We start from the raw sequence: 27,146 nt of genomic DNA, 5'->3' as shown, positions 1-27,146 counted from the left end.
AGTGGCATCTGCTGCCCCTCCTGCCCCCGTGGCATCTGCTGCTCGGGTGATCCGGTTGCAGCTAATATCCAGCAGCATAGAATCCACTTAACCCTTACCTTGTTGCACCTTCGCAAACATCCTTCTCTCGTTCTCCCCTCTCTCCACCAGCCCCGCCTTTCTCTCCCTTACTTTAATGGCTCCCTCTTGTGCCTGTTTGTCCACCCTCCCTTAGGATGTGAGCTCGTATGAGCAGGGCCCCTCTCCCCTCCTGTCTCCATACCTGTTCTTCTACTCCATCTTCGCTCATATGTCTGCCCGGAGTTCTGAAGTATTGGTACTTTGTGTTTATTGCTCTGTACTATGTCACCCTGTATGGTCTCCTGTTTGTATTATGTATGGCACTGCGGAAACCTTGTGGCGCCTAACAAATAAATGATAATAATAATAATAATAATAATAGAAATTGTTGAGTCATGGGGAAAGCGAGGGCATAAGTCCAAATGATTTAGTTTCTTTTTACGTGTGTTTCTGTGTGTCACTATTTTTTTAATTGACCCAAATTAATTTGTAATTCCAGTCGTCCATGCTTGGAAAATTCTTCAATTCTTCTGGCCAGGAAGGCCCCCTTGTGGATTTAACTCTTCTTATCTTCAGCCAGAAGGGCCCCATATTTGTAAGATCCAATCCAGAACATGCTTGTTTACAAAAAATAAAAAAAATGAGAGACACCTTAAACAGCTTCTACACTGTAGAAGCTTAGATACGCAATGAACTTAACACAGCCGCGAGGTCTATTTATAGTATTAGGGGTTTCCCACGGTGTCATGGGACTACTGGAATTAAAAAAAATATTTTGGGACTACTCCAGGACCTCCTCCTGTACAGTAAACTTTCCCTTTATTAGAGAGATGTCTTTTTCTTTACCAAAGTAAAAGATTGTTTTTTGGATATCAGTTTCCCTGACTTAAACCCACTATGCCCTTGAGCATAGGCTTTAGTTGATGACGTACAAGGACTTGTATCATCATGACAGGTGCCAGCAGCTGGTTGCCATATTGATGTCGCTGAGCTATGGCACTGGAGACTGACAGGAACATTGCTACCCCTTCTGTTTCTGTGTGAGCAATGGCACTGAGACTGTAGAGTGACAAGAACAATGTGACTGGAGACAGGAGAGTGGCAAGAACATTGCTACCCCTGTTTCTGTATAACAATGGCACTGAGCAATGGCAGTGAGACTGGAGAGTGACAAGAACAATGTGACTGGAGACTGGAGAGTGGCAAGAACACTTCTACCCTTGTATCTGTGTCACCAATGGCACTGAGACTGGAGAGTGGCAAGAATAATGTGACTGGAGACTGGAGAGTGACAAGAACACTGCTACCCATGTTTCTGTGTGACCAATGGCACTGAGCAATGGTACTGAGACTTGCGAGTGACAAGAAAAATGTGACTGGAGACTGGAGAGTGACATGAACACTGCTACCCCTATTTCTGTGTGAGCAACAGCACTGAGACTGGAGAGTGAGAAGAACACTGCCTCCCCTCCTGTTTCTGTGTGAGCTATGGCACAGAGCAATGCCACTGGAGACTTATAAGAACAATACCACCCCTCCTGTTTCTGTATAAGCAATTACACAGAGCAATGCCACTGGAGACTGATAACAAGGGCACTGTCTTCTCTCCTGTTTCAGTGTGAGCTATGGCACATTACAATGTCACTGAAGACTGCCAAGAACACTGCCACCCCTCCTCTTTCTGTTTTAGCTATGACGCTAGCCAACTGCACTGGAGACTGCCAAGAACGCTGCTACCCTTCTGTATCTGTCTGTGAAATGGCGCTGGATCTCTGTGGAGGGCAGTACTTATGGAATATAAAACTTGCAAGATCCGAGGATGCAATGATGATGTTTTGCCTCGTTTTCAGTTCCGAGGGCACGCGAAAGTACCGAGCGGCTTGGTACAATACTCAAATCGGCGAAGTTTGGGTGGTCTTGGCAATATTATGAAATATCACGCACAGAGCTAAAATACCAAAAATCCGCTCTATAATCGATCTGGTGGATGTATGTCCGAAATTGTATGTGACCTCTTGCTCTGTGTGTGGATTTAAAATGAGAGAAGTGAAGGGTGGAAAGGGCAAACACTATCTCCTTTAAAGATAAAAAAGATTAAAAAAAATATGCATATGACCAATTTTAACCAAATCATACAATTATGGAAATATTTTTCCACTTTATGGTGCTATTATAATGCTACAATACATTTGACAATCGATTATATAAGTACACCATAATGCACATAGTATTCCAATTTTGCAAAGGTCCTAAACCTACCCTTTTATTAGTACACTGTATACCAATCAAATTATAACAACAAAGGCCTAATTCTAAATAATGATGTGATTGAAAATAGTACCCAACAGTCACACGTCTCCATGTGGCCTGGCACCTTCTTGTCTCTGTAGTAATCTGTGACACAAGCCTGATTGCCTGAAGGCACAGGATTTGTGGGTGCTCCCCAGCCATTTAGCAACCAGGCATTGAATTTGTTGAGATGCATCACATGTAGCCTGAACATTAAGTGGAAATAGAAGCATTCCCAAACAACGGGACCAAGACTATATGTGTACCATTTACTGCCCCTATAACGTGCGGAAAGCCGGGTATGGTGGCAAACTGCTGCTTTATGGGCACAAGGGACCCCTCATCAAGTAACAGATGTATAAATTAATGGGTGAACGACAGGAAAGTCTGGCGCATAACCTTCATCACATGACTGAAGGTGGCCTGGGACAATCCTGATGCAACATTAACTGTGGTCTGGAATGACCCAGATGTACAGAAGTGCAATATTGCCAAGGGTTTGGTCATCAGTGCTATTGCTGTCGGAATGTTGTGCAAAGGCTCAAAGTCACTCTGCACAAAGCGCAATGTGTCTGTGTCCATGATGACAATTGGTCTAACTGAGTAAAGACAATGAATGAATTAATTAATTAATTAATTAATTAATGTAGGAATAATATATAATTGATTCATGCATAAGACAGATGGAAATGTCCTATTGTTAAATAATATTAATAAAATGTGAAACACATTGAAAGTTGTTTTCTAATCACAATAATTATTTTTTTTGCTAGGCTTACTTATTATTTTAACTATGAAAAAATATTTTCTTTGAAAATCTAAACCTACCTATAGATGTGAGCCCACAGAAAAGTACAGATTACTTTTTCCCTGGCAAAAGGACCTCTGGGAGGTCAGAGATGGCAGTAACCATATCTCAAACCTCATCAAGTACGTTTAATTTCAAGAAATCTATTAAAGACATTGAAACACATAAACATGTGACACGTAATAAAAACAGCCCTCACTCTTGTGATTAAGTAATCAATAAATAAGAATAAGATAAGATAAGCAGGAGTAAAATATGAAATGTAATGAAGGATGTAGTCCTAAAATAGAAGTATGTTGATTGTGAAGAGATGCTCTTGAGAAATTGTGTAAGGATAAAAGGGACTTGACCACCCATCGATCAAAGGATGGATCATCTATACAGTATGTAGGGTTTTTATCTGTGGGTGCTTATACATCCACCCATGGTGCTTTGTACTGTATTGAATTGCCCTGCTCTGTGGACTGCAAACTAGTGGTCTATTAATCACAATGAAGAACAGTTATCAAACAGAACAGGTTGCATTGAGGGCCATCCAGAGTCCAGAGAGCACAGATAGAGCATTACTGATTTTGAGGTCAGCGCAAACTTTATTCACCATATAGTGGACATAGTGCAGGGCAACGAGCCACATGTAAATGTATAATCTTCCTTTAATACATGAGTACATCAAGTCATCGCTTACCGGGACATCTTTAAGTCTATCGCCCACCTCGATACTTTGTTGGAAAACAAACAAATATTTGAATAAAGATATATATAATTTATGTCACACAATCACTAACATAGCTATACCACTTTTATGAATGGATTAGCAATCATACTGTAAAACTGTAATACAACATAAATAGAAAGAATACAATACTTCTTGAGACAAACTCTTAGGTATCTTGTTTGCACAGTTTTGTGGAACCAGGCTTCTCTCATTATTACTGCCTTGAAATGAAACTATTAACTTCTCCCATTTCCCCATGTTCTGGCTCCTTGGGAGAGGGCGAGTATGCCCTAGCTCTTGGTCCGATTTGATGGTGTAATCTACAGTAGGCTGGCCAACAAAGATGGATATTGCCTGTCTTCCCCTCATCCCTTGTTGAAACCAGCTCCTGCAGGTCTGACAAGGAAATTTCCACAGACAATACCTTCTCATCCTCCTTAGCTATGGAGGGCTAAACTATCTTTCCCAGTTTAATGGATTTAAACACATTGTTGACATAGTCACTGAATTAACAATATTAACAAACACAGAAACAGACTTAAACATTACTTATATGCAGTGCTTTTTTGTAAAAAAAAAGTTGATGGAACTCACATCTTGTTAATATTTTATGAAAAAAAATTATATATTTATGTCTAAACATATCTTTAATGTATTGTATTTCAGGCAAATGCCCGCAGTAAGCACTCGACCACACGACCAATGACAACATTAGCAGCGCCACAAGCTGAGCAGTGGCATACATACAGTATAGCTGTTACAAGTTTGTATCACTAAATAATGTGGCACAGTGCTCAGTAAGGTAATTAAGATCTTGCTTTGCACCTCTCTATGCTTGATAGCGGATGGTTTGGATTGGGGACCTTAGATTAGATACAAACCAGCTGACTATTATATGACGGTGAGCCAGCCAAACATCAGAAAATAATAAATTAATCTTAGTCAGGGCACATACTATTATAGCTGGCACAGTCATGTTTTGATCATATATCAAGGTATATGGCTAAGAATTATATAAAGGTCATATAGCATATATAGACTAAGCAGATACCAGAACAATATGATACAAACAATTTTACACAATAAAAGCCTGACAGAATACTGGAAGCCATTGATGTCACTTTAGCCCTTTCTATATAGAACCTGTTACACACATGTATTAAATAGAAAGTGTGCCCCACATACACACTAATAATTTTTATGTCCCCCTTCAGTCTTCATCCTGTGCCAGTGCCAGTGCCCCTACTAATTTTTTAGTCCCCCTTCAGTCTTCATCCTGTGCCAGTGCCCCTACTAATTTTTTAGTCCCCCTTCAGTCTTCATCCTGTGCCAGTGCCAGTGCCCCTACTAATTTTTTAGTCCCCCTTTAGTCTTCATCCTGTGCCAGTGCCAGTGCCCCTACTAATTTTTTAGTCCCCATTCAGTCTTCATCCTGTGCCAGTGCCAGTGCCCGTACTAATTTTTTGGTCCCCCTTGAGTTTTTATGCTGTGACCCGGGCCCTACTAATTTTTATACACCCCCCCCCCCTTACCCCCACCCTCATGCTGGCCTTTTTCATTTTTTTGTCACCATTTATTTTTTGGGCCACTTTCTTTTAAACGGCGCCCCATTTTTCCTCTAACTTACCTTGCATTCTATTGCCTTTCTCCTCTTCACTTCTTTTCAGTTTTCTTTTCTGTCGCGGCGCTCCTCTTCATATGTTGAGTATGCTCCTCACAGCTCCGTGAATGAATGCCGGGCGCGACGTGCGTGATGACGTCACGGCCGACAGTCATAGCAAATAGAGAAGGGAGGAGGGCGCAGCTGCGCCAGAGAGATGGTATTTGTTTATTATTTTTTTATTTATTTATTTTTTTTAAAGGCCGGCAGAGAAGCAAAAAAAAAAAAAAAGCAAAGCCCAAAAAAAAAGGTCCCGGAACGCCGTTCCCAGTGTTCTATGGGAAAAAAAGCACTGCTTATTTGGATATAAACGAATAATCATGATCCATTCACCATTTCCCACAGATTTTTGCCTGGGGGTGAAAATATTTCCCCACACCCATGGTATTGGGGCAGGCGAAAGTATCCCAACAGACACTGGCTTGAGTTGTTGCCAGTTAACTCAAGATACGTTTTCCACCGGTCGGTGCTGGTAGAGTCTGTAGGTGCCCCGTATCATGTTAGAAGGAAAGACTTTTACTTTTTATTAGAACCCAAAGCTGAACAGTGTATTTTATATTCATAGTTTACATCTGCCAAGACTAGAAAACATGAAGACAACAAAAAGGGAAATAACTTTGCTAGTTATGTTTAACATTTGGTTTAACATTCGGTATGAAAAGCAAAAAAACAGGATGCTGTGGTAACTTTCTATAACTCTTCCATCAAGGTACTTTTTCATTTATTTAATGTGAGATTGGGTACATAATTCATTAACAAATTTGGTAAGCTAAGAAAAATATGTGCAGAGCATTGTGGAAATGTGTTTATTCCCCAACATTCCATTGGGCATGCATGCACCTTTTGGTCCAATTGGACTGTCATTTATATGACTCAAAAAATAGACCCAAACACTTTTGTGAAAGTTTCATATAGTGTAGAATGTGTTATTACGGTGGTACCATAAGTCTCAGCCCTGATGGACATGCACCAAGCTTAATGTGACGCTCATATATAACCCTTCAAACAACTCTTTTCCCGCTTCTGTTACCGTTCAATTTTTTGGATATGCTGCAGTAAATTTAGTGACGTTGAGTACAGATTGGTGAACCTACCCCTTTAAAATATTGTAAACATTTTATCACGGTATCACATAGGTGACACATGGGGCCTGAATAATTTTTAGACGTAAGTCCAGTTGCGTGCAGTATCTTGCGTGAAATTACTCTGTATGCTCAGAAATGGACCTTACGCTAGTGAACGCAATTGCCCTCAATTCATGTCTGCACGCAAATAACGCTTCAAACTGCCTATGACTTGCAGGGTGGAACGGAGGCATGAACGGATGGACGTAGGTCATGTACAATATGGGGCTGTGGCGAGGTAGAGCGCATGCACATTCATCCAATTCAAGCAAGTAACGTATAGCCAGAGAGTACTTATACCTAGATTCAAGTGGAAATGTTTCTTGAGATCCCCTTGTACTTGAATACAGGAGTACGTGCTTGCAAGTTACGTGCTTTTTTTAAATGCAAGTTGCATTCACAATGGGTTTGAAGATTAATCACGTCCATTGGGTGTAGACAATGAAAACCTGTGATTGCTGCAGTCCTAATTGATTATACTCCTATTATATAGTAAAGGTGTCTCTTCCAGTGTTGCACAGCAAAGTATATCAAGCTGTTTTCCTGGAAGGGGAAGCACTTAGATGTGATCAGTGTGGTGAGAATGTACTGACCAAGGTGAGAAAAAGTCTTGGGCGATATGGGGTTAACTTAATACAGAGGGGAAGTAAAGTACTTCAAAGAATAAACTGAATGAAGTTGGTTTTTTTTAAGTGCTAATGTGTAGAAGGTAGATAATTAATAGTTGTATGGAGCAAATTCTGGGATAGGAAAAAAGTCAGGGACATGATATAATTGTAAATGTTGATAATAGTATGATATGGATGTAATAACCAATACAGTATGTTACACAGAACTGTGCATGTAATAATACTATTACACACAATGGTACAATTCCAAAGTGTCCACACCTGGCTAAGCACTGTTTGGATCACAGTTAGTGCAGTTGGCAAAAGACCATAGGTCACACATAGGTTGACGGTGGTTATTTGCTGACTGGTTTGTTGGGCATGCCCAAAAGTTATCAGATTGATCACTCTTGGCCATTGTGAACGCAGTGCTGGGCAACGTGATCACAGCAATAATGCCTGGACAAAGTACAGGTTTTTTTCCACCACTATCTGTCTGGTTGAATGATGCACCCTGACAGACTCGATGGATCAGAACTAACTACACAGAGGTGGAACTACACAACTCTAGGCAGGTGATTTTAGTATTGTGGCTGACATATATATATATGTATACACCAGCAAGCAATACCCTATGCTTACACCTCCTGGTGACCCTAATGCTAATAATACATACTCCAGCTCTCTCATAACTGGCCAATTAGTTCAGCATCAGTCACAAACATAAAGTGAACAACACAGTCTTTTAACCTCCACCCAAACAATGCAATCCAATCACAGACTACAAATCAATAACACCTATATGGTGCACCTGTGTGTTTGTGCTCTATGAAAAAGACTGTGTGGGAATTAACTCTGTATGCAGCTTACCCCTGCAGACTTCCCAGGACCTTACCTGTCCCCAGGGGCGGACCCAGACATTTGTCCTACCCCGGGCGATTTTAGGGGGGAGCGATTTAGGTTCCGTCCCCTTTCTGTGTTCTAAGGCTGCCGGCTGCTGCACAGTATGTGCAGGTCCGTTCAGCAGTGATAGTGTGCTGTCCCGCTGCTCTGATTGTGTTTAAAACACAATCAGAGCAGCCGGGCAGCATACTGTCACTGCTGAACGGACCTGCACAGTGCGCAGCTGTCGGCAGCAAGCCCCTGGTAGGGGGGGGCGATCGCCCCGATCGCCCCCCCCTGGATCCGCCACTGCCTGTCCCTATGTAGCAGAGCTGTGGCATTCAGAGAAATCCGAGAAGATCCGACGTTGGGGATCCAAGTAGAACAAAAACATGACTCGGTTTCTTGTGATAAAATCGGATCTGAAGACAAGGCAAAGCGCAATTTCCAGGAAAATGACGGTTTTTGCCAGTTTCAGATCGATATCATCAGATTGATATATCCCTCCCATATGTCCTCCTTTGCCATTTTAGTAGAGAGAGTGTAGATAGTAGGTTGTCTGCAAGACTGTGCTCCAAAAATTGTATTTAGACCAGTGGCTCCCAAACTTTTGCAGTTCGCAGCACCCTTAGAGTCTCCATATTTTTTCAAGGCACCCCTCCAAAATAATTATCGAGCAGTCCTGTTTTAGAAGTAATTGGGTCAAAAAACGTAATAAGTATTTAGGTCAGGACAGAAATACTTATTTAGTTGTATGCAAAAAAATACGCATAGGTCCAAGGAAAAATAATATTTTTATATATTTTTTTCAATTATATTTCTGTCAAAGAATAATTGACAACTAACTCACACTGTGACCTCCTTCATCTCCACACACTCTGCCCCCTCTGCATCCAGTTACGCTGCCCCCTCTGCCCTCTCACTCTGCCCTCACTCAGCGCTGCCCTCTGCCCTCTCTCACGCTGCCACTCTGCCCTCTCTCACACTGTCCCCTCTGCCCCCCTCACGCTGTCCCTGCTGCCCCCCTCTCACTTTGCCACTCTCTCTGACCCTCACTCTGCCACTCTCTCTCTGCCACTCTCTCTGCCCCTTTCTCTTTGCCCCTCTCTCACTCTGCCGCCACTCAGCCCCCCTCCGCCACGGCCAGCCAGAGGAAAAAAACAAAAAAAAATAAAAAAAAGACTTACCAATCCGCGCGGTGCCGGGACCCAGTATCCTCCTCTCTCCTGCAGCTTGTCACTGATTGTCGGGTGCGCTGCAGGAGAGAGGAGGATGCTGGTTCCCGGCACCACGCGGATTGGTAAGTTTTTTTCTTTTTTTTGTTTTTTTCCTCTGGCTGGCCGCGGCACCCCTGTGACAGCGCCGCGGCACCCCTGGGAGCCGTGGCGCACACTTTGGGAACCGCTGATTTAGACTACAGACTACATCGTTAGGGTGAAAGAGGGAATTTACATAGAAAACAATAAAATAGCTTTCATTATTTTAATGCAGTTTATTTCTGTAGAGATCAGTCATTTTGGTGTCAGTCTGTCAGAAAGCTTACAGTAGTGGCAACTGTTTGTAAGTAATGCATATATTTATAGTACTATAGACATCATTCTTAACTAGTATTTAGTGGAGAAAAACAGGGTGCTGTTGCTGTGTGACTCTTAGCAGCAGACCCAAAAAACAACTTAGATTTATTTATTTTAAAATCTAAAGTGTTTCTAGTGAAAATTATCTTGTGTGGATCAGTGTCATTGACACTTTTATTAAGCAGGCAAAAAATATGGTGTTGTTTGAGTGTGACCAGCACTTCCCCAAAAAACCAATATGTTTCTTTCTTTTAAAATAGAAAGCATTTTTCTACTAGTCAAAGCAATTTTTGTGAGGAGTAGTCTCATTGACATTGTCTTCATTAAGTGGTCAAAAAATAGGGTGTTTGTTTGCGCCAGAGTAGCAGTGCAGCAACACCCCCCCCTCCCCCCCGCCCACAAAAAAAAAAGAAAAATATTGCTTTCATCTAAAATCTAAAGTTTTTTTCTACCACTGAAAGCTATTTTTCTAAGGGACAGTCAGTGACATCTTATTTATTAAAGGGCAAAAACCAGGGTGTTGGTGTAGTGGGAGCAGCAGCACCCCCTGAGAAACACATATAACATTTTATTTAAGAAGCAATTGTCTAAATTGCAGTTATATAATTGTGGAGTAGTGTCATAAGAATTGAAAGGTGATTCACTCTTTTCCCTATTTCATTGGTCGATCACATTCTGTGGTGGCAGCTACAAGTAGCTCCAAGTTCAAGTAGTTTTACTTCTCTTGTCAATGGATTAGTCTAAAGATCAGGAGCATCCCAGTACCAGTACTGGCGGTAGTATTACATTTTCGACCTCTGCTAGTAAAAAATGTCATGTGGGAACAAAGTGTAAGAAAGCGTCCTCCAAATTGAACTGCAAACAGGGTTTGTTAATCTCAAAGAAAACATAAGCTCTTGATGGAAGGAGGAGGACTACGAGAGAATTGTCTGTTGAATGTAGCGATTTGTCCAAAAAGAGGAAAATAGGTAATATTCTATACACCACCCACAGTGGCAAGACTAGGCTCAGACGATGCCCACTTTTTGCTAGTAGAGGTCCCGGCAATGCTGGTACATGTACTGGAATGCGGATTGCAAAAAAAGAGTGCCCACGTCAGTGTTGCACCTTCCTTAACTTCTCATGTCCAGGGGTTCAGTTTCATAAGTAACTGGACCAGAGTTCAAAGGGGAATCATTCTTACTTTTCATTAACACTGGTATCTGTTATTCTCTAAACTCAATCTTGTTTCTATTAGTAAACAAAATGTCCTTAAAATTGCCATTCACCACAGAGTCTACCATTGCTGTAATGGAAATTCAGTGTGCATCTGGAGTCGAATTGGAATTTAGAAGTGTGAGTTATTATTTCCCTTATTCTTCTCAGTGGAAACTAAGGGGGACAAACGAGGAATAATTGCATTCTCTCATTGAGACTACGTTTGTGAACTGTGTCTACTTGCATAGATTCAGACTCAAATTACTTAGTGGATTTGACCTCAGAATTCCCATAATAGTATCAAGTTGTGGGTTCCCGATAACCGGGTATGTCCAGGTCAAGAACCTCCTTTTTTGTCATCTCTCAATCAATCGAGCATCAATGCGAATGTAATGGTTGATTAAATGTTCAAGCCATTTGCTCAGGCTACTTCATCTTAACAGTCTTAGATAGTCCCTTATAGTAAACAGAAAACTGCGCCTCAGAATATCATGTAGAGTCAAGGACCCTTCTTCAAATATCTGCAGTATATTCTACTACTGAGCTTTACCCTTGATGTAATTTCAGTAATGCCTTTTCAGCAATATCTTTCCGATTTGGATTTAAAAGTTTTGTTTCATCACTTTGAGGAAGTCATCAAATTTCTCTCATATAAAATGAGAAGCCCATGCCAGGGCAGCATCTTTTAGTAGCGCATACACTGGACCTTTGACTCTTCAGAATGGAAATGGAACGCATATAGTTGGAAATGCATCTGGCATTCATTAATAAATCCACAAAACTTTTGAGGGTCCTTTCCAAGCCGAGCTGGTGGGAGAGGGAGAGCAGCAGAGGATGGCAATGTTACAGGCAATTGCGGTGAACTATTCCCCAACCCTGTGATACAAGGTCTCATGTTGAAACATCCTAATTAGAAATTCCTGAAAACCATTATGTGCGTCTCGAGTCTTTTGTGAGGCAGCTTGAATTTCTTGATTAAACTGTAACTCAAGAGGTATAAAACTGTTCTTCAGGAATTTCGGCTCTGCCTGACATTTGATTAGCATGGTGGCTAAACTTGCCACACGCCAATTAATAGGTATAAAGATGATAATGCCAGAAAAAAACTTTCTTTTTCTAAAAGTCACACTGATGATGAGTCAACACAGCACACCAATGTGAAAGGTTAAGACATCTGCATAGGCATCTCTGAGGAGTTTAAAGCCCCAAAGTTGTAAACCATCTAGCCAAGCAAAACGAGCAGAGATGAGAAGTCAAGGTCTTGTGAACATTCCCGAACTCAGAACATCCCTAGCTCACTTTGAAAGCCCTGTGATATTTGGGAGATCAATCTGTCTTTATTGACAGCCAAACTCCAAAGGTGGGGGATGAGAGCCATGTGGAGCAAGGTTTAAAATCTTCTGACTTAGACAATAATGTGTGTATTTTCATGAGGGGGTGTATTTTCAATTGTGTTCCTTCACACATCAGGGGGTAAATGTATCAAGCTGAGAGTTTTTCAGCAGGTCTGAAAAACCAATCAGATTCTAGCATCATTTATTTAGTACATTCTACAAAATGAAAGCTAGAATCTGATTGATTGCTATAGGCAACATCTCCACTTTTCAAACCCTCCGGAAAACTCTCAGCTTAATACATTTACCCCCTGGTCTTAACTAGTAAGTAGTGACTCTGATTTTATTTCCTATTTTAGTTTATGAAACTTATTTGTGCAACATTTTGTATGTCTTGTTATTAGTTTTTGCAATTAAGCCTTGTAACCATTCTTCAGATTGAATAAATTTAGTGTGTTCTCCGTGATTATTTGTGCACTTACGAAGCCCAGGGAGGCACATGCTATATGTGTATAAGATTCAAGTGATTCTGGTGAACGTAAGGACACTATAATAAATTCTTTGTAGTGGCAGAAAAGGTGTATTCATTGCTAAGTGACTAAGGTGATGCTAGTCACGGCCAGCTGTTCAGATGGCTGTATCTGGGACAGGCTGGGTGTCAGTGACAGATTACAGGAAATTGAACATTCCAATATGTAATATTGATTTGTTGGGACAGAAAAGACTGACCAGGAAATAGTAGGCATGCATCACAATACCAGGGTTACCTTGGTTAATTGCCTGTGTCTACAGTTAAAGATGTGCCCCTTTGAACTTACATATGCATCAATGCAACTCTTATCAGGCTAAACCACAGCCTTATACCTTTGGCCCCAGTACTGCCAAATGGACAAGTTTTTCAAACCTAGGCAAATGTCCCTATTAAAGACTGAATGAATGAATTTTATTACTATAAATCATGACGAAAGTATATAATCACAGGGGAAAGGGGACACAACACATATCGCACAAAAATAGCCAACCACTTCCTTCTCTGTGCTCCCTGCTGATCTCAAGATTACCCCTTAGTGTATTTTGTTATGGGCAGGACTTCCAGTGAGGCTGGCCACTGGCCGCTGCTAAGATCATTTGGCTTGGTACCTGAGCTATCAGCATACAGGGAAAAGGGACAAAGAGTTTGGGTTTAGGTAGGAAAGTACACCAGGGATTATAGCAGCTCTCTTAGGGAGACATTTCTCACAACTTTACAATAATTGCATCAAAGAACATTACACAGAACATTTCAGAAATTGGGACAGTGGAGGCTTCCTGACAAGATAGGCTTCCTATGAGAATACCAGATGAATGCTTTATTTGTCAACCTGGCTCCCTCAGTAACCCTAACAGGTACAGAACCACTTGGGCAAGCAGTTGGTTACATGCGCAATCCAGCTCTATTGCATAAAGCATTCTCAGTGATTATATTTATAACATTCTACAGAACAAGTGTCAGGTGGTTTACCATATTACTACCTAATTTACAACCCTTCCCAGAGGAGCTATAGTCATAACTGTTGAAAATCAATAGAGTTGATATTCCTGCGGGTACGAGGAGGCTTGGAAGAGTTTGACACTAGGGAGAGTAAAGAACTGGGGGTGAGCGAGTAGCTAATAAGGTGATGATCCGAGAGGGGGAAAGGAGTGTTAAGGAAATGAGAAACTAAGCATAGTCTAGAGAAAACAAGATCAAGACAGTGGCCATCCTGATGAGTAGCGGATTCAATCCACTGGGAGAGGTCAAGTGAGGAGGTTAGAGAGAGTAGTTTGGAAGCAGCATTGGAACGTGGATTAGAAATAGGGATGTTGAAATCACCCATGATGATGGTGGGGATATCAGTAGATAAGAAGTGAGGGAGCCATGCAGAGAAGTGTTCAGGAAATTGTTGGTGTGGACCAGGGGGTCGATAGATGACAGCAACACGCATAGAGAATGGGTTAAAAATCCTAACAGCAGGAACTTCAAAAGATGTGAACGTGAGTGATGGGACACTTGGTAGAACTGTGAATGTGCACTGTGGGAAGAGAGGTAGTCCAACCCCCCTCCTTGTGTGCCTCCCGGTCTGGGGGTGTGGGTGAAATGGAGACCACCATGTGAAAGGGCTGCAGGTGAGGCAGTGTCTGATTGCGTGAGCCATGTTTCTGTTATTGCTAGAACGTTGAGGTTGTTTGAGAGGAAGAGATCATGAATGGAGGTAAGTTTGTTACACACAGAACGTGCATTCCAAAGGGCACATTTAAAGGACTTTGGAAGAGAGGGGAGACAGGTGATGTGTTTAATGTTTGCTGTATTTCTGTAGTGTTCAGATATGTGCGTGTGGGAGAATTGAGGGGGACCTGGATTAGGTGATATATCACCAGCTAATAGAAGCAGGGAGGAAGAAAGGTAGGAAAGATGATTGTAAGATGTGTGTTTTTTTAGTTTCTGGTGGCAGGGTGCAGCTGTTGAAGTTATTGAATTTAAATAGGAAAAGAGTTCATGAGTGTTCACTAGAGGTGAGTGAAGTAATGAAGGGGCAATGTGGACAGAGGTGTGTGTTGCAGGATGGGTGAGGGATGATATAGTCCTAAAGATAATGCCATGAAAAGAGAGAAAGAAAAATATTTTGGCAAGCATTGGGATTTATGAGTCAAATAGCAAAATGAGGGAATTAAGGAATTACCTAATTGCAATGTCCAGTATAATCAGATAAGTAGTGCAGGGCTAAGCTGCAGCAAATGTAGTTTATCCATGGATGTCTGGATAGTATAGAGTAATGATGTGGGAGCCATGTGGGGGAATGGGTGGAAGTGTTGAATGGAGAGTAATAAAGAGCAGGTGATTGAATAGCTGAGTTTTTGCAGAGTCATGAGAGAGGAGAGTGGTTCAAAATCAGTATCAATTCTTCCTACTTGTGATGGCAGACAAAGCATTTAGTAGAACTGAGAGCACAGTGATGAGATAGGGGACTGAAATAGCTGTAGCATGGGTAGGGAGTGGTTGAGCAAGTAGTACAAAAGGTTGATTAAACATAGTGGATTTTGCAGTGAAAACAAACTGATAGATCAAACAAAGTTTCATGAGATGAGAAGAAAATAAGATCTGAGTTCAAAACAGTCCTCATGCTGCATGTATCTATACACTTAGAGCTATACACACTTACTATGCAGCCATCACTGGCTTTGCAGCCATTCTACCTATCTCTATTAAAAGGTAATGTTTAATAGTATTATGGCAACTGAATTATAGGCCGCTGCATCTTTCTCGCATCTACAAGAGCATCTATCTGCATGTCATAATGGAAACACATTTAGATATAGAAAAAAAATTAACTGCAGTGAGTTAAGCTGCTGTGACATAACCAGCCTGTATGAATCCACAAATCGAAAAGATATCTATGCAGAGCAAATCTACAAGTCTATTGTTTACACCCCGTCTTCTCAGTAACAGAATATCCTCTCTGCTAACATGGAAACCTGCTGGAAAGTGGTGGGAGAGAGCATTATGGACATATTTAGGTGAGTAAACCACTTTGTGTATTGTATATATATATATATATTTTTCAGCTCAATTATGCACATCCTTACAATTGTCTCAGCATGTGTCATAGAGGAAATCATGGTACAAGGAGAAGGGGGTCGGTTCTGTAACCAAGGTATGAGACTCACCATTTCAAATTTGTCTTTTAGTACGAGGAGGACAGCATTACGCGTTGCACATTCATCTACACTCCTCTGCCATGATGCAGCATTTGATTGAAAATGATAACAATTGGAAGAAATCATTTTCCATCCAGGGGCGTAAGTGTTGCAGGAGCCTTCGGTGGTGTCCACTTGGGAAGAGAGAGAAGAGTGACGTGCACAGAAATTGAGAGACATGATGGCTATCATTAGATAAATGAAAGGAGACTAGAGAGCAGCATATGGAAAGGAGAGTAGCTACCAGACAGGAAATATGATAAGCTCTGGCTATTTTTGCCAGAGTGTTATAAAATGGGACAAGACATGCTGGGAATTGTAGTTTTAAGAAATAACAAATACAGATGACAATAGATATCAGCTGAACAAAGTAGTGTGTGAGGCACTCCTGTCCGAGAGAGTATATCAATATAAAATCAACTTTATTGATGGTTACTTAAAAATGCGAGATAGACAGATAGCTAAATCCCACCTGGATCGGTGAATTTAAAATATACAAGTGAATAGAATTGAAATATAGTGTAAGGAGAATTAAAAATGACCCAAAAATGGGAACCGGTCAAATGTTATCAAAATAGAAAACTCGTATAGTATCGTAGTTATTAGTGATAACTAGGGTCTGGTCCTCTAATTATGTAATTATAATATGATAATTCATAGGACCATTAAGACCTGTTGTGTAGTGTCTCTCTAGAAAGAGCCTTTAGGCATAGGCAATACACTCTGTAGCTAACATAGAATAATATAAATCTCACACAGATTGAGACATGGGCGTATATTTATATATGAAACGCTTCCATATAGTATTTATGTGTCTCTTGTCATGTGTAGAAAAAGGGGGAAATACCAGATATATTGTGAAAAATATATGATATTAATAGCAAGCAGTTCCGTATATACTTAGTACACCATCAAAAAGGGGCATTACATATAATGGAATGCCTATAAGTGTGATGGTTACTTCATATGTATACCCAGTTTAGATATAAATAACCGGACAATTAGATTTATGTCCCTGTTAATACACGTGCCACAGTATAATACACCTTTATTGTGAAAATTAATACAATCTAATCTATTACACCATTTCTTCCGACAGATAGGTCTCTTCTGTATTTTCTCAAGATCAACAGTCCCCTGTTTCAAATTTAATTCTTCCAAAATATTCAGACTCTCAAGATCTCCAGCATCCAATTCTATGTTAAAATCCTCCTGATTATCAGGATTTGTATCATTTGTTGAAGTGGTTGCTGGAAGAATTAAATTTGGAACAGGGGACTGTTGATCTTGAGAAAATACAGAAGAGACCTATCTGTCAGAAGAAATCTTCTTTCTTCCCTAAGGATCTGATATGTCCACAAATTAAAATCTTTGAGAATATGGTGTCACAGGATTTAGATCGATTAAAAACTGAATCTAACTATAACAAATTTGATAACCTCACAAGGGATGAGAGAAAAGCGCTCAAAGACATACGTTCATGGGAGGAGGTAGTTATCAAAAGTTCTGATAAAGGAGGTAATGTGGTTATCTGGCCTACTCAAATGTATAGAACAGAAATGCATAAACAACTAAAGGACAGAAAATGCTATAAACCCCTTTTGGGAAATCCGATGGATGAATTCAAGACATCATATAATAGACTCATTCACCAAGCTTTTGATGAAGGGGTCATCACTAACACAGAACTTAAATTTCTACAAGTAGACCACCCCAAAGTGGCAACCATTTACCTGTTACCCAAAATTCATAAAAATGTACGAATACCACCAGGAAGACCTATAGTCTCAGGTATAGGCAGCCTAACTGAGCAGGCCAGTATCTTCGTTGATACGCACCTGAGAGAATATGTAACGTCATTACCGTCATATGTTAGGGATACCATGGATATCCTTAAAACATTGGACGGAGTAATTTTGGATCAAGATATTTGGCTAATCACTTGTGACGTGGAGTCTTTGTACACAAGCATAAAACATGACATTGGTATCAAGGCAGTGGAATTCTTTCTGAAAAACAATATCAATCCAGAATTTAGAACATTTATTTCAAATTTATTGAAATTTATTCTGAAGAAGAATTTCTTTGTTTTTGAAAATCAATTCTATTTGCAGGTGCGGGGCACAGCAATGGGGGCTGCTTGTGCTCTGACCTTTGCGAACCTGTATCTGGGTCAATGGGAAAGAGATGTTGTCTTCCATGATGATTTGACCCAATATACAGATAAGATAATGACATGGATGCGCTACATCGATGACATCTTCATCATGTGGCAGGGAGACAAAGAATCATTTAAGAAATTTATCCAGATCCTTAACACCAATGAAAATAATCTCAAATTAACATACGAGATGGACAAACATCAAATAAATTTTTTAGACATTACCATCAAAAAAACAGATGATGGTCAAATAGAAACAGATCTATTTAGAAAGAAAACTGCAACTAATAGTGTTCTTCATAATGATAGTTCACATTTCCCATCAGTCATAAAAAATATACCAAAAGGTGAATTTCTCCGATTAAAACGGAATTGTTCAAATTCAGAGAATTATGAAAAACGTTCAGAGGAATTAAGTACTAGGTTGATATCACGAGGATATAGTAAGAGATCAATCAAAAAAGCTATTAATTCAACAAGATCAGTAGATCGAGTGGATTTGATCTATCCTAAAAAGAAACCTGAATCGGAGAACAAGATTCGATTTGTAGGTGATTTTTGTTCACAATGAAAACAAATTAAATCTATTGTACGACGACACTGGCCTATACTTATGTCGGATGAAATATTGGCCACATTGGTGGGTAAAGAAGCAAACTTCAGTTGGAGACGAGCACCCAACTTAGGGGACAAACTTGTACAGAGCCATTTTAATCCAAGAAAACAAAAGGTGATTACAAAAGTTTTATATAAATGTGGATCCTGCAAGGCATGTTCGGTAATGATTAAAACCACGGAAATATATGATAAGTATGGGCAAAAACATATTATCAACAACTTTATTAATTGCAATACTAGGGCAGTTATTTATGTACTGAAATGCACATGCGGAAAAATCTATGTTGGAATGACAAGTCGTCCCCTAAAACAACGGATTTTGGAACATATAGGAAGCATTAGAAATGCTTCCAATGATAAACAACGCTTCAAACCACTTACCTCTGTAGCACGCCACTTCCTACACATACATGGAGGAAAATCCGATGGATTATGTGCATTTGGGATAGAAAAAATTTCCATGGGAATAAGGGGTGGTGATATCATGAAGGTACTGCTTCAAAAAGAAAGCAGATGGATATTCTTACTTCACTCCCTTATACCATATTGCCTAAATGAAAATATCAATTATTCTAGCTTTCTATAGAATCCCAATGCAATTAAAGTCACATCCGGACATAAGTGTTGGCATATGGATATATTCTATCTTGTATCATTAGTTGGGATTGTGTTTTCCATAATAAGGATAGATAGAAACCAAATTGAGTATTCCTGATTTAGGGATCCATTTTGGGATAATACATCAAGAAGATGTGTAACTTTGTACATTTGTTGGTCATAAATAATTGGTAGACACGAGTTTATTAGATAATGATGTTATTATCAAAATCATAACCATAAGTAATTGTATATACATTCAATATGGTCAAGGAGCACGAATTAAGACACGTTCACAGTTCCTTATTTTTATTATCAATTAATCCTTCACATATAATATTTACTGTGATTAATATAACAGGGAATTATTCAGCTTTATAGTAATATTCACCAATTAATGCACCATATATATTAAAATGGAAGATACACCAATTCCCTTATTGCAATTTCTAAACAATTTTGCCAATTATTAATTGATATTTAATAATAGGTAATTCTCATAATAATCTTAAGGAATCAAGAATAGGTATACTTAGCTCATTAATAATCATCATGCACTATTTATTTTTTCACACTCTCTATGTTTAGAGACCTCGGGTATTTCCCCCTCCTCACGTTCAACCAATTCGTTTTCTTTTTGTAGCACTCTTTATTTCATTTATTTTCAATCCATATTAACCTTTACATACATACTCTCATGACTACTGGCCACTGTACTAATATACACATAATGTAAATAAACAAGCATAAAAACTTTTTTAGAACCAATCTGAGTATCACTAAATCATTGGGAATTGATATATAGCTTTAAGGTCATATAGATATATTATTTTGCCTGCCAATCCTCCTATGGAACAACTTAAAACCTTGTGGTAAGGAATGACATCCTTTAAGAACCATGTTATCCTCTTTTTACATGGGCCGATATATGATTGGCTTAGACAAACATCAATCACGGTAAACGCGAGATGATTGGCTGATGGGGACATAAAAGACTCAGTCCTATCCCAAACGAGTAATTTCCCATGACTAAGCCTAATTGGTGAAACGTACGTCGGGCACGTGACGCATGACGTCACAGACCCGGAAATAGGGAGCCGATCAGCGGGATCTCCCGCGACTGTGTCTCGCTAATCTAGAGTTATTTTTCATTGCTAAATAATAGGCAACTCCTCTATAGAAGACTAACTTTAGTTTTTTTATATTAGGGGCAATACCAGTTTTATCGAGCATCGCCGATAATTCACAACTGGCAGCGCAGGCTGTCTCATTAGGAGGTACACATTACGAGTGGGACCTTCAACAAGCAGCCCCCACACACATCCCTCTATACTTACACATGCCCAGAAAGTGCACTGTATTTTATTTCTTCTATACCATAAACCTTGTTGCTGTTGGTTTGTAGGGAAGTTATTACAACCCAGCCATATATTTGGTAATACTATTATATGAAGGGACATATCTGAGGATACATCGATAGCACTCAGGTTAAGAATCACCCTGTAATGCAATGTAGCAAGATCTATTTGGAATTTTCCAATTTTGGATACACACTTTGCAATACCAATGCATGAAGGGATATATTTGAGAGCCAATATATCGCTAATATTCTGGCAGATTATGACCCCATAATGCAATCCAACAATAATGGTGTAATAGATTAGATTGGATTCATTTTCACAATAAAGGTGTATTATACTGTGGCACATGTATTAACAGGGACATAAATCTAATTGTCCGGTTATTTATATCTAAACTGGGTATACATATGAAGTAACCATCACACTTATAGGCATTCCATTATATGCAATGCCCCTTTTTGATGGTGTACTAAGTATATACGGAACTGCTTGCTATTAATATCATATATTTTTCACAATATATCTGGTATTTCCCCCTTTTTCTACACATGACAAGAGACACATAAATACTATATGGAAGCGTTTCATATATAAATATACGCCCATGTCTCAATCTGTGTGAGATTTATATTATTCTATGTTAGCTACAGAGTGTATTGCCTATGCCTAAAGGCTCTTTCTAGAGAGACACTACACAACAGGTCTTAATGGTCCTATGAATTATCATATTATAATTACATAATTAGAGGACCAGACCCTAGTTATCACTAATAACTACGATACTATACGAGTTTTCTATTTTGATAACATTTGACCGGTTCCCATTTTTGGGTCATTTTTAATTCTCCTTACACTATATTTCAATTCTATTCACTTGTATATTTTAAATTCACCGATCCAGGTGGGATTTAGCTATCTGTCTATCTCGCATTTTTAAGTAACCATCAATAAAGTTGATTTTATATTGATATACTCTCTCGGACAGGAGTGCCTCACACACTACTTTGTTCAGCTGATATCTATTGTCATCTGTATTTGTTATTTCCTGGATAATTCTAGTTATGAGAGCACCCCCACGGATTATATATTATAAATAAACATATCCAAGAGGATTGTCCGGACCTTGGAGCGGATTGGTCCATCCCCCTTTTTCACTCAATTGTAGTTTTAAGGCAGCTGAAAAGACGCAGGTTACTAAACAATATTTTACTATTTGGACAATTGATATAAACTAATATACATTGATTAAAACAGCTTTTAATATTTATTCATAAATTTTTATTTGAGAAGGCTTGTTTTTGTAGTTTGTATATACATTTTAGGTTAGTCTTTTCACCTAAATAGGATAATGGAAGCCTCAACTGCTTTTAAACATCTACGTTGAGTGAGTAATTAATAAGTTTAGTAGTAAGTACTACTGTTGTTAGATTATAGGATTAATGCTGAGGACTGATTATATAGGGGTATACTTATCACTTTTTGCACTGTTATTGATCCTTTTAATGTTAGTGCCTACTATTGATGCGTTGACTGCTACAGATAATATAAGCTATTTTAACTCTAGCTATATTCCTCTTCTGGTTTTCGTTATATAAATTAAACTGTAAGTTTTGTATTGTTATAACGTTTATGGGTTCAGTATCCATATGTGGATTTTGGATTAGTAGCTGCGCTTGAAAATGTAAGCTTAAATTGGAGGACTCACACTACTGTAGCTATGTTTAATTATTTATTTGTAGTAAATGGTGTTTTAGAGCTCTAGGGGTAAATGTATCATAGTGCGGGTTGTACAAGTCACCGGAAATCGGCGTGAATACAGCTTACATTTAAAGCAGCGCTGCCTTGTAAAGGGAAACTTCCCTAACAGCATGATTTCTTCTATTGTGACTGGGAATAGTTTCTTTTTTATTCTATTTTATTAGCTTTTACATTTATTTTCATGCTCAGAGCAGCTTTTCTGTTTGGGTGTATATTATTCCCATAAACTAAAAGTTAAATAGAAAAAAAATCAGCCTGCAAAGACTGTACGATAAATATAAATGCCCAAAGCGGCTTTAGTGTTTGGGTTTATATTACACCCAAACCTTATTAGTGCAAATTATGAAAAATTAGGGATGTGCACCGGCCACTTTTGGTGTCTCGTGTTTTGTGTTTTGGGTTCGGATTTGCTTGATGTTTTGGGTTCGGATTTTTTTCGCAAAACACCTGTCGAAAGGTTTTGGTGCGGATTTAAGGTTTTGGATTCGGATTTATTTTGAAAAAAGCATAAAAAGTTCCAAAATCAAGTTTTTGGGCTTATTTTCACTCCTACGCTATTATTAACCTCAATAACATTCAATAACAATCATTTCCACTAATTTCCAGTCTATTCTGAACACCCTCACACCTTACAATATTGTTTTTAGTCCAAAACGTTTCACCGAGGTAGCTTTCTGGACTGCATAGTGGAGTGGTCCCGGTACCCAATTTGGTACCGGGGCCACAATATAATAAAAAAAACCGCAATTGTTCTGAATTCCACCAAACAAGTATCTGGACTGCGTAGTGGAGTGGCCCCAGTACCTAATTTGATACCGGGGCCACAATATAATAAAAAAAAACTCAATTGTTCTGAATTCCACCAAACAAGTATCTGGACTGCGTAGTGGAGTGGTCCCCACAATATAATAAAAAATCCCTCAACTGGTCTGAATTCCACCAAAAAAGTATCTGGACTGCGTAGTGGAGTGGTCCCCACAATATAATAAAAAATCCCTCAACTGGTCTGAATTCCACCAAACAAGTATCTGGACTACGTAGTGGAGTGGCCCCGGTACCCAAAAGGGCGCAGTTCCTCTTTTTTGTGACTGCACAAACAATTAACGTAGTAATAGAAATGACAGGGTTTTTTTTGTTTTAAATATAGAAAGAAAGAAGGTAGTACTAGAAATGGCAGTTATTTAGTTTCTTTTAAATAGAGAAAGAAAGAAGGTAGTAATAGAAATGGCAGTTATTCGAATCCCCAGGAGAGTCTAAGTGGGGTGAGCCACAGAGAGATTATTTCCCTCAGTTTCTCGAACAGGTTGTCAGTGTTGTGCCTCTTCTTAAAACCTGTGATACATAACTACACACACTCGGCAAAGCTTTTACAAATTATCTGCGGCACAGGAGAGTACCACTGCACTGTACTTTAATAGCAGTACCTATTATTTTTGGGTACAGCAACAGTGAATGATCGTAGTTAGACTTTTAAATAGCAGTACAAGCTAGATTTAAATTTAAATTAGTTTTTTTAGAACTTTTCGATAACTTGGAAATAACAATGCCCTTAGCAGAACAGACCACAGGACACAGGAAATACAGAAAGAAAGAAGGTAGCAATAGAAATGGCAGTTCATCTTTTTTGGAACTGCACAAACAGTGATGAAAATGAAGGTGGAGCTGGTGGCATGTCACGGTCCTCTTCAGAGGACAATCTCCTGACCAGCAGGTCTTTGCACCACTGTAGACTTGTGTCCGCCGGAAACAGAGACACAACATACGCTTTAAACCGAGGATCGAGAACGGTGGCCAGAATGTATTCCTCTGACTTTAAAAGACTGACCACCCTCGGATCCTGGCAAAGCGTACGAAGGGCTTCATCCACAAGAGCTACATGCTTGGTGGAATCGCAATGGTGTACCAGCTCCTTCCTCACTTTCTCCAGCTGCTTCTGCAAAAGCCTGATCAGGGGAATCACCTGACTCAAGCTGGCAGTGTCGGAACTGACTTCTTGTGTGGCAAGTTCAAATGGCTGCAGAACCTTGCACAACACGGAAATCATTCTCCAGTGCGCTTGACTCAGGCGCATCCCCACTCCTTTTCCTATGTCGTAGGTGGCTGTGTAGGCTTGAATGGCCTTTTGCTGCTCCTCCATCCTCTGCAGCATATAGAGGGTGGAGTTCTAGCACGTCACTACCTCTTGTTAATTTAGATTGCAAGGCTTGTAAATACTTTGAAGATAAAAAAGCAGGCTGCACAGACTGTGGAGCTAGAAAGTGAAATTAAGTGGACCACGTTACTTTGGTGGCTATCTATGCCCCCCCCCCCCCCCCCCAACACTTGTAGTTGAATATAAAAAAAGCAGCCTGCAAAAGACTGTAGAGCTAGAAATTCAAATATACAAAGAAATAGACAAAGGCAGTTTGGTATCTGTCTGCATCAGATCCCCTCTCCACTAGGAGTAAAATAGAAAACTATTCAGCCGTTATATAATCTAGAATATAAATAGAAATTGAGAAAGACAATTTGGTATCTGTCTGCATCATAATCATCAACATCCTCCTCAGCGCCAGCTACATCAATACCCTCCTCCCGGTGTACAACATTCACACCTTCATTAGCCAAATCTGTAACTGGACTGTGGGTGATCCTTCCAGCATATGCAGAGGGCATGCTGCAAATGGTGGAAGGAGCCACCTCTTCCCGTACAGTGATGGGAAGGTCAGGCTTCGCAACCACCAACACCCTTGGACTCGCCTTGGGGATTTGTGATAATTTCTCTTTAGAAGGCAGAGTTGTTTGCTGTGTTGTTGCTGACAGCATAACTCTCTTAAATTTTTTGTAGGGGGGGGAGGAGGGCTTAGTTCTTTCGGTGAAGCTGAACCACTAGTCATGAACACGGGCCAGGGCCTAATCCGTTCCTTGCCACTGCGTGTCGTAAATGGCATATTAGCAACTTTACGTTTCTCCTCAGATGATTTTAAGTTTCTCTTTTTGCTACTTTTACTGAACTTGGGCTTTTTGGATTTTACATGCCCTGTACTAGGAGATTAGGCATCGGGCTTGCCAGACGACGTTGATGGCATTTCATCGTCTATGTCATGACTAGTGGCAGCAGCTTCAGCATTAGGAGGAAGTGGGTCTTGATCTTTCCCTACTTTATCCTCCAAATTTTTGTTCTGCATTATATGTAGCACAAAAGAGCGTACCCTGAAGCCACACACACTCGGCAAAGCCTTTAAAAATTATATGCGGCACAGGAGAGTACCACTGGACTGGAGTTATACAGCAGTACCACTGGACTTATACTGCAGAATCAGTGAAATTTGTAATATGGCAGTAACAACAATGGACTTATACTGCAGAATTAGTGAACTTTGTAATATTGCAGTACCACTGGACTTATACTGCAGAATGAGTGAACTTTGTAATATTGCAGTACCAATGGACTTATACTGCAGAATGAGTGAACTTTGTAATATTGCAGTACCAATGGACTTATACTGCATAATGAGTGAACTTTGTAATATTGCAGTACCAATGGACTTATACTGCAGAATGAGTGAACTTTGTAATATAGCAGTACCAATGGACTTATACTGCAAAATCAGTGAACTTTGTAATATAGCAGTACCAATTAGAGATGAGCAGGCTCGGATTCCGCTAATCCGAGCCCACCCGAACAGTGCGGATCCGAACGGGATCCGAGCACTGTTCGAATATTTCCGGCGGGCAAAAAATTGAAAATGAGGCTCTGTTGTCCAAGTCTCGCGTCGAATTTCACGAGGGGTGGGAGGGAGGGCCCAGAACAATTCCATCTTGTACCTCTTTTTTTGGCATTATATGCTCAAGCTACCTCGGTGCAACCTTTTGGCCTAAAAACAATATTGTGAGGTGTTCAGAATAGACTGGAAATTAGTGGAAATGATTGTTATTGAATGTTATTGAGGTTAATAATAGCGTAGGAGTGAAAAAAAAACACAAAACTGGTTTTTAGCACTTTTTATGTTTTTTTTCAAAATAAATCCGAATCCAAAACCTTAAATCCGAACCAAAACCTTTCGTCAGGTGTTTTGCGAAACAAATCCGAACCCAAAACCTCAAGCAAATCCGAATCCAAAACACAAAACACGAGACACCAAAAGTGGCCGGTGCACATCCCTAGTACCAATGGACTTATACTGCAGGATTGTTTTAGGATATTTTTTTATTTTTTTTTATAATTACTTTTTTTGTAATTTTTTTTATAACTGTTTTTGAAATTTTTTATAATTTGGGAATAATGGGGAAATAACAATGCCCTTAGAAGGACAGAGCACAGGACACAGCACCACTGGACTGAACAGGACACAGCACAGGACCCAGCAGCACCACTGAACTCAGAAGGACAGAGCACAGGACACAGCACCACTGGACTGAACAGGACACAGCACAGGACCCAGCAGCACCACTGAACTCAGAAGGACAGAGCACAGGACACAGCACCACTGGACTGAACAGGACACAGCACAGGACCCAGCAGCACCACTGAACTCAGAAGGACAGAGCACAGGACACAGCACCACTGGACTGAGCAGAACACAGAGCACAGCACAGCACAGCACAGAACTGAACAGCACGAGATATAGCAGGACAGAGGACCACCTAACACACCCTCCCTCTACCCTGATCAATGCCCGAGTGAAGATGGCGGCGACTAGCGGG

Source organism: Mixophyes fleayi, chromosome 4 (assembly GCF_038048845.1).
Source record: "Mixophyes fleayi isolate aMixFle1 chromosome 4, aMixFle1.hap1, whole genome shotgun sequence".
Classification (NCBI taxonomy): domain Eukaryota; kingdom Metazoa; phylum Chordata; class Amphibia; order Anura; family Limnodynastidae; genus Mixophyes; species Mixophyes fleayi.
Note: the sequence above shows the minus strand (reverse complement) of the source record.